The sequence below is a fragment of the Dipodomys merriami genome, unplaced genomic scaffold, assembly GCF_024711535.1.
Source record: "Dipodomys merriami isolate MVZ:Mamm:240054 unplaced genomic scaffold, mDipMer1.0.p SCAF_199, whole genome shotgun sequence".
In the NCBI taxonomy this organism is placed as follows: domain Eukaryota; kingdom Metazoa; phylum Chordata; class Mammalia; order Rodentia; family Heteromyidae; genus Dipodomys; species Dipodomys merriami.
In genome coordinates, this window is record NW_027203370.1 from 2,178,599 (window position 1) to 2,187,559 (window position 8,961).

An 8,961-nucleotide genomic window follows, 5' to 3' on the forward strand; every position below is an offset into this window, starting at 1 on the left:
GGTTTACTTTGAATCCATTAGCTCCACAAACCTAAGTCAGTTGGATCAACAAGTACTTGAAAAAGCCATCACCTTTGGACTAGCTATAAATTATTGAAAGTATGATCAAATTCCAAATGAAAAAGACTTAAAATTGTCATTGACAAAAAAAATTGCAAATGTGAGCAATCAATTGAACATATAATTTTTTCCCTATTCACAGAATTTTAGGGAAATAATAGCATTGTTAGCAACAATAAGGATTCCTTGTTCCAAGTAGGCACCCATGGATATAAGCCTGTATAAAGATTGCATCATTAACTACTTAAATTTAGAAGATACTACATGCTTCAGCAGCACGTATTCCCAAATTACACTACAGAGATTAATATGGCAATTGCACAAGGATGATATGAAAATTTGTGAAGTATTCCATATTTTTCATTCTTCAGATGCAAGAAATGAAAAACAGTTATTAAAAAGTTGATTACAAAATAACAAGTGTAACAACAAACGTAATTCCTTTTAATTAAATTTAGTTTGGCATTAGTGTATTAAATCTTCACCTCAGAAAGGCGTTTACATAGCATAAACTTTACAAAACATTTGAAATTAGACAAAATTTTCATTTTATCCCAAAGAAAGTTAATATTAGGACCTAGGCAAAAAAGGAATCTAAAACTTTCTATATGGAATACAATCTGAAAGGACACATTAATGAACCTCTATATTATAAAATAATATAGAAGTCAAAGTATATCTAGGAAAGAATAAAATAAATTATGAACATTATACAAACATAGAATATAGAATATTTTAAAATATTCTTTTTCAAACAAGCACCAGAAATACTTTCGTTTCTGTACTACTCATTTCAACAGATACATTAAAATTATTTCTGATTAAAAAATCACAAACTCTGCAGAAATCATTATACATGTATACAAAAACTCTTGAATACATTTTGACATCCAATGCAGGCAATTCACTTTGAAGAATTCCACAGAATTCATGAATTTTTACAGTAAGTATTGGTGTTGCCGGGCGCTGGTGGCTCACTCCTGTAATCCTAGCTACTCTGGAGGCTGAGATCTAAGGCTCACGGTTCAAAGCCAGCCCGGGAAAGAAAGTCCATGAGACTCTTATCTCCAATAAACCACTAGAAAACTGGAAGTGAGCCACAGCGGTAGAGCACTCACCTTGAGCTGAAGAGCACAGGCATAACGCCCAGGCCCAATGTTCAAGCCCCATGACCGAGCAAAAAAAAAAAAAAAGATATTGCCCTTATTTGGATTGTGGAAATATTTTGTATGGACACCAAAGATGGACTTGCATTTTTGAAATTTAAGAAACTTAACCCGACCATTAGGACTTAAGAGAACAATTTGTACAGCCTCCCACAACTTCATAGAGGTAGTGATAAAGACTTATCTTTTGGGCAATTTCAAATGCAGTTTCTTCTAAGTTGTTCTTCACACCTGGTTTTATATAATGGTTCAACAGAAGGAGATTCAGTGTATCTTTGCTATCTCAATTCTCAGTAGCAAGATGTAAGATGGTCAAAAGGCCTTTAGTTGGCATTGGTATCTGTATCATGATGAAGTAAGAAAGAAGCCACTCTGGTATTATTCCACATATATACACTGTGCAGGGGTGTCCAGCCATCTACAGTTATTGCATTTGCCACTTGAGTCACCAACTCACGGACAATGTCTAAGTGTCCACTGTAGGCCCCCTGATGAAGAGGGGTATACTCATCATCATCCCCTATTATTCACGAGTGGCCTTTTTGAAAAGTAGTCTCCACACTGTAGTAAGCTGAATATGTTCGGTAGACCAATGAAGAAATTTACTTGGATCCTTCTCCATTTTTTGTCTTGCAATTGATACTATTCCTTACTTTTTCATCTTGTTCCTCATCTTCCTAAGAATTGACTAACCAGAGACTTTGAGAGCCAGTGGGAATGAGGTTTCCATGTATTTCCCAAATAGTTCACATTGGTTGAACTGGTCAGAAATATCCGGTGAATTTTCTGCATATCGTTTTTCACCATGATTTTTATTATCTTTTTCTAATTTTACTATTCTAAATTATTCTAACTGGAGAGTAGGGAATTGATGGAGAACAGAGGAAAGATGTTCCTCCGTATTCAAAGGTACAGACTGAAAATGAGGACCAGTGATATCTTCATGTGCACCTTATTCTAGGAATGAGAAAATATGAAATAATGCCTTCTATATAAATGATTTGGGAAGTGGCAGAGCAAAAAGTGAAATGATGCAACCAAAAATATAAAAGGAAAATTAATTAGGATACTTATGGAGCAAACATATTATCTATGAGAACCATGAAATAGAGAAAGGAAGAGAGATACAGATGTGCAATGACATAGCTAGCCCCAAAATCCATGCCTCTGATCAATTGATAGAGCAAACAAAATTGTATTTTTAAAAAAAGATTGAAGTAGAATTTATGTATTTACTTGAAATTAGTAAATACATTTTTAGTAGCCTACATAAAGAGACATAGCTTTGACCAAATTACAGACAAGAATCTAAATCCTTGGTAATTCTAGTAACAGATCTGACTGAAATCAGTTGAATCTCACTTTTCCTGTACAATAAAGAAATAGGTCCAAGCTAGTAAAGCAGCTAGAGAAGACAGGCAGATTGTATCTATGACAAAACTTTGTGTAAAATGGTATTGAGGATTTGTTACTGGTGATCCACTTGCACTGGAAGCATGATTCTGAACTATTGCTTGCTGATTCTGAACTATTGCTTTGATCATTATATTCTCCAAGAAGAAAAAATGAGAATGGATAGTTTAGGACTACACATACATTTTCACCTTCTCACTAAGCACCTTCAATCATCAAAATCACATGAAGACAATAGACAGGCCTACTTTTTTAGATGAAAACAAGTGTCTTTAAAAAAACAAGGAATTTATGTACTCATGCATAGGACTTCTATTTTACTAATGCCTCATACATTTTAATAATGTTAGGTAACAATAATTAATGGATCTATTAGAAAGCTCTTAAAGCTCATATGTTCAATAGTGAGTTCTCTTACAGAGTATCATAGTATTTTTTGTTTATGGTCTTATGAAGAAATTTACATTACTAACTTGTATTTCTGACAGGACAGTATCATCACTGTACATCTTGCTTCTATACTCTCAAGTTTACATTACTATCTAAGTATGTGCATTAGATAACTATAGAGGAAAAAGTAGAAGCCACACTGATGACTCATGTCTTTAATACTAGTTAATCAGAAAGATGAAATCTGAGGATTGTGGTTTGAAAGCAGACCAAGAAAAAAAAGTCCATTAGATTCTGATTTGAAAGTAACCAGCAAAAGATAGAAATGGAGCTGTGGTACAAGCAATAAAATGCTAGCCTTGAGAAAACTGAAATAAAAAGTAACAAATTCTGGCAAAAAGCTGTGTGTATAGTAGGAAATGCCCTGCTGTGTTAGGAGCCATTCCAGATGTGTGAGAGGCTCTGAGTTTTGTCTACAGTTGTTCAGAGAACAATATTGATATCTTCTTGGGGGTTGGAATATTCATGTGCTCAAGGACTGCTGAGACCTTGGGCTACCCATTGGTGTGTGTGTCTGTGTGTGTGTGTGTGTGTGTGTGTGTGTGTGTGTGTGTGTGTGTGTGTGTGTGTATTTTCCCTCATTTTTCTCTGTCCAATTCATGAGTGCCTGTCTGCCTATTCCTAAATTCGGATGGTGCCGCTTCTCCATTGCAACCTTGCCTTTAGCCCCCTATCAGGATCTACAATGAGTCTTAAATTGTCAGAGACCTGAATATTCCACTTTTTCTTTGGAGCCCAAGTTTGGCTATCCATATCTTTGTCCACCTCCAGAGGATCCTGGGTCAGCAGGGCCAGCTGGCATATGTTCTCCACTGCCTCTGGGGGACAGGGTCAGTCATGTGATGTCCTGTCCTTTTCCTCAGCTGGGCCTCTGGCTGTACTGTACGTCCCACTCCCAGCCAGCTGGCAGTGGAGTGGGGGAAGGATGGTTGCCAGTGGCTCTGACCAACTCGAGCTTCATAGCTGACTGAAGGCTAACCCAGGAAGGATGATCCGGGGTTACATGGGAGGTGAGGCCAAGGTGGCTTGAAAATATTGGTCGACGTCTAGGAAATGTCAACAAATCTTTTCACAGGCAAGTCTATCTTCTGACCCTAGCAGAGCCTCTAGACAATTCCAGATGTCCAGAATACAGAGGCACAGACTTTGAGCTCCAGGGCCAGAGAACTATGGGTTGAGAGACTGGAATGGCCAGTGCCTCAATGTTCTGGGGCATTATCCTTGACCTGGCTATGTCCCCCTTGTGTAAGTTCACTTCTTAACCTAGTGCTGGCCACACACCGGCCACTTGTGCTGTGGAAGTGGCAGGAGCAGAGGTGAGATCTAGGAAGACCAAAATCAGAATTTATGGCCTGAATGGGGTGTAGGGTGTCTTTAAAAAAACTTAGACCTGGAACTCAGAGCTTGGCACTGTCCCTGAGCTTCCTTTGTTCAAGGCTTACACTCTAACACTTGAACCATAGCTCACCTTTCATCTTTTTTAGTAGCTGAGTAGACAGAAGAGTCTCACATATTTTACTGCCTGGGCTGGCTTCAAGTTGCTGCCCTAAGAACTCAACCACTTGAGTAGTTAGGATTTCTGGTATGAACCACTGACACCTGCTAATGATGTCTGTGTATGTGTGTGTGTGTGTGTGTGTGTGTGTGTGTGTGTGTGTGTGTGTGTGTGTGTTTACCAGGGCTTGAACTCAGAGCCTAGGTGGTATCCTAGGTATCTTTAGCTTGTTTGCACAAGGTTGGTGCTGTACTACTTGAACTACAGTAGCTCCGCTTCCCATCTTTTTCGTGATTCTTTGGAGATAAGAGTTTGCCCAGGCTAGCATTGAATCTTGATTTATCCATAGGCTTCAGCCTTGAGTAGCTAGGATTATAGGCATGAGCCACTGACATCCAGCTGCATGGATGTCTTTTCCTACACTCTTCTGTTCTAACAGCTGTCTACTTGCCCTGGCCTAGATCTCTGACCTCCACATCGGCTTCCACCAGCCTCTGACTGTGAAGAACATAAAATTCAAAACTGATCCCCTTCTTTTTCCTCAGGGGAGGAGGTTATGTTTCATCTGAAGCCAGGGATAGGAGGGGTAGCTGTAGATGGGTGCTCAGCTGGGAGAGAGGTAGTCTGTTTTAGCCAAGAAAGGAAGTGTGGCCAGATGCTAATAGCTCATGCTCTCATACTCCTAGCTCATCAGGAGTCTGAGATCTGAGGATTGCAATTCAGAGGCAGCCCAGCTAGAAAAGTCTGTGAGACTCTCTTCTGCAAATAACCACCCAAAAGCTGGAATTAAAGCTGTGGCTTAAGTGGTAGAGTGCTAGCCCTGAATGAAAAATGTGAGGGACAGAGCCCAGGCCCTGAGATCAAGCCCTAGAACCAAGGTGCTTATGCGTTCACGTGCGCGCGCGTGCACGCGCACACACACACACACACATACACAGGAAGGTGGTAATGATGAGCTGAGCTAGAACTGGGGGCAGTCCTGAGGCATTGTCACAGTAAACTCTACAGGCATAACAAGTGTTTTTCTCGCTAAATCTTTCTTTGGCTGAGGGGTCTGGGCCATGGAAGTAAGTTCCATGGAACCAGTCCCTCCATTTGTGCACTGGGCCACAGGACCAAGGAAAGGGCTCTATGGATGCTCATTTGTAGTTGGCCCACGTCTGCAGACCTTCATGTGTCCCTGAGCACTGGTGAGGAAAGCAGGCCTCTGAGCCCTGGGACTCCAAAGACAGCTACTGCTACAAGCATCAGCCAGCTGGCTTTGGTTTCCTGAGCCTACAAGTCTTTCATGAGCCCAACTCAACACTTGCCCAAGGTGTGCCTGACAAATTCACACTCTTGTGATACCCTCATGAATGGGCATTACCTGGTATGACATCTTGCAGCTTCTGTTCCTCCTGGCTCAGAACTGTATTCTGAGACATCAATTTACTGCTCAGATCCACATCACATCCATGACAGATGCCATTCTGATTATCTCCATGCCCCAAGGCTCCACCCTTCTCTGGTACTATGTCTTGCTCTGTAGACAATGGCCTCTAAACAGGCTGCTCTCAAGACTTGTAGGACACCTAGACATTGGGAGACCCTTAGGGGCCCACTGGAAAGTATTCTGCCTAGAGCCACAGAGGTACAAGCAGGCCAGGGGTTGGTCATGGGTCTTGAACTCTGGGCCTGGACGTTGTCCCTAAGCTCTTCAGCTTACCACTTGAGCTACAGAGCCACTTCCAGTTTTATGGAGGTTCCTTGGAGATCAGAGTCTCCCGGACTTTCCTGCTTGGGCTGGCTTTGAACCGTGGTCCTCACATCTCAGTCTTCTGAGGACTTGTCTTTCACCACAGTGGACTAGGAGCTCCTGAAAGCTTTTCTTTACTTTTTCTGTGCCAGTACTGGTGCTTGAACTCAGGGTCTGGGCTCTGGTCTCTTAACATTTTCCCTCAAGGTTAGTACTTTACCACTTGAGCCACAGCTCCATTTCTGGCTTTTAGTAGTTCATCGGCAAGAAGAGTCTCACTAACTTTCCTCCCCTGAGCTGGCTTCACACAAGATCTCTATCTCAGTCTCCTGAGTAGCTAAGATTTACAGGGATTGAGCCACTGGTGGCATTGGGCTAGAAGTTTTTCTTTTCTTTTTTCTTTTTATTGTGAAAATACTGTACAGAGGGGTTAAAATTACATGGGCAAGATAATGAGTACATTTCTTATCAAGCATTGTAGCCTCTTCCTTTGTTTCCCCTTCCCATCCCTTCCCAGCCTCCCCTCGGCACCCCACCCAATCCTTCCCCCCCCACCAAAGTTGTAAAGTTCGTTTTAGACATGACAACTTGTATTTCTCATTGTTGCAATGGGTCAAGCAAGCGTTCTTCCCTGCGTTTGCCCTGACTTCTACATGCAAAGGAGGTCTGAGGGTCAGGAGCTGTTAAAAATAAGATTCCAGCCACAGGAAATGGATGGGATCCCTGGTAAAATGCCGAGCTAATCTTCACCCTGGGCCCCATTGTGGGACTCCACCCTCTGCCCTACCTGTGACTCAGCCTTGAATGTCCTGCCATACATGCTTGAAGCCACAGAACCTTCATTCCACCCACACCATCTGCTCTACACCTCAGGACCTTTGCCCATGCTGTACCTTATGCCTGAGGCCCTCTGTCCTGAATCCACATCTTAGAACTCATGTGGAATTTTGGCACTGCTTATATTACCTCCTGGAGCAAGTATTTCCTTCCCTTCTCCCACTTTCTTTTCATATTGAGTTGCTAGAGATGGAACTTGTGCAGGCTGACTGGCAAATGCTCTATCTTGTGTGTGTCTCTGTGTGTGTGTGTGTGTGTGTGTGTGTGTGTGTGTGTGTGTGTGTGTGTGTGTGTGTGTGTGTGTGTGCGTGCACGCACCAGTCCTAGGGTTTGATTTCATGGCCTGGATGCTATCCTATCCCTGAGTTTTTGTGCTCAAGGCTAGCACTCTAGTACTTAAACCACAACTCTACTTCTGGCTTTTTGTGTTTAATTGGAGAAAAGTGTCTTATATAGACTTTCCTGCTTGCAATTGGGATACTCAGATCTAAGCCTACTGAGTAGCTTACAGAGGTTAACCACCAACACCTACCCTTTACCGTAGCTCTTACCTATAACCTCGGCCCTCCTCTGATTCCCAGAAGAATATGTCTCATCAAGCTCACTTATTTTTTGCCAATCTAGGGGCTTGAACTCAAGTTCTGGGCATGTTCCTGAGCTTCTTTTGCTACAGGCTAACATGCTATCACTTAAGCCACAGTGCCACTTTTGGCTTTTTCTCTTTCTGTGTTACTGAGCAATCGAACCCAGGGCTTAGTGCATGCTAGGTAAGCACTCCATCACTAAGCCACATTCGCACCCCAAGGCTCCCTTCTAACGGGAGTTATGAGGGTGAGATTTATTGGCATATCCCTTTCGGCAAATATATTGCTAACTATGAAACTTTGACAACTCCTACAGTCTAGGTACTGTTATCTCCTTGGAGGCAGTGGCTGGCTGCTAGGTATCCTAATTGGACACCTCAGCCAGAACATAAGGCTTCAGTTATTAAATGGCAGAGAAGAATACTTTGTTCAAGCTTCCAGCTCAGACTTAGTACTCTCTGAGGGCTTGTTCCAGCTTGGCCAGTTTGGGGGACTGGGCATGGGCAACCTGCTGAATGCTCGTCATCCATACATCATCCATCCATATACAGAGATATAGAGTTATTGCCTCCTTTTTTGGGGCAGGGAGGGCAATTCCAGGTTTGTTCTATGAGTCTAGGCTCTGTCCCTGACCTGCTTTTGCTCAATGGTAGCACTCTGTCCTTGAGCCACAGCCCCATTCATGTTTTTTTTTTTTCCTGTGATCTCTTAAAAATAAGAGTGTCTCAGGCTTTCCTGCCACGGCTGAATTCAAATTGTCATTCTCTACATCTCAGCTTCCTGAGGAGCTAGGATTACAGGCAGAAGCCCTGGCTCCTTCGTTTCTTTTCTTCTTTTTGTGCTTTTTTGTAATTTTAACAATCTGAAATCTTCAAGGTGTCATTCTAATGGTTTGCATTCGAAAGAAATTAATCAGGCCTGGAGTTCGAAAGCCAGGACTGCCACCCACAAAAGGAAGGAGATCCTGAAAAACTTATTCATATTCATGTGAATGCTAATGGAATGTTATAAAAGTAACAATTAAATTTGCAGTAAATTCATGATTCTATTTTAGAATGCCACAGAAAAGTTATTGGATTTATATCTTCCATTCTACCACCATGGTATGATTCCCCTAATGGAAAGATACTGACTAATTTTTAATTAATGCTTTTATAAGTATTCAAACATGATACTTCATTAAATGGAGGCATAATTTAATAACTAATAATTGGTTATAAT

The 8,961-nt window shown here is 41.7% G+C and overlaps 1 pseudogene; it reads left to right on the forward strand.

Annotated features, from left to right (window-relative positions):
* The first annotated feature begins 324 nt into the window (after positions 1–324).
* On the forward strand, positions 325–421 carry LOC138831524 (U6 spliceosomal RNA; annotated as a pseudogene).
* Positions 422–8,961: the final 8,540 nt, after the last annotated feature.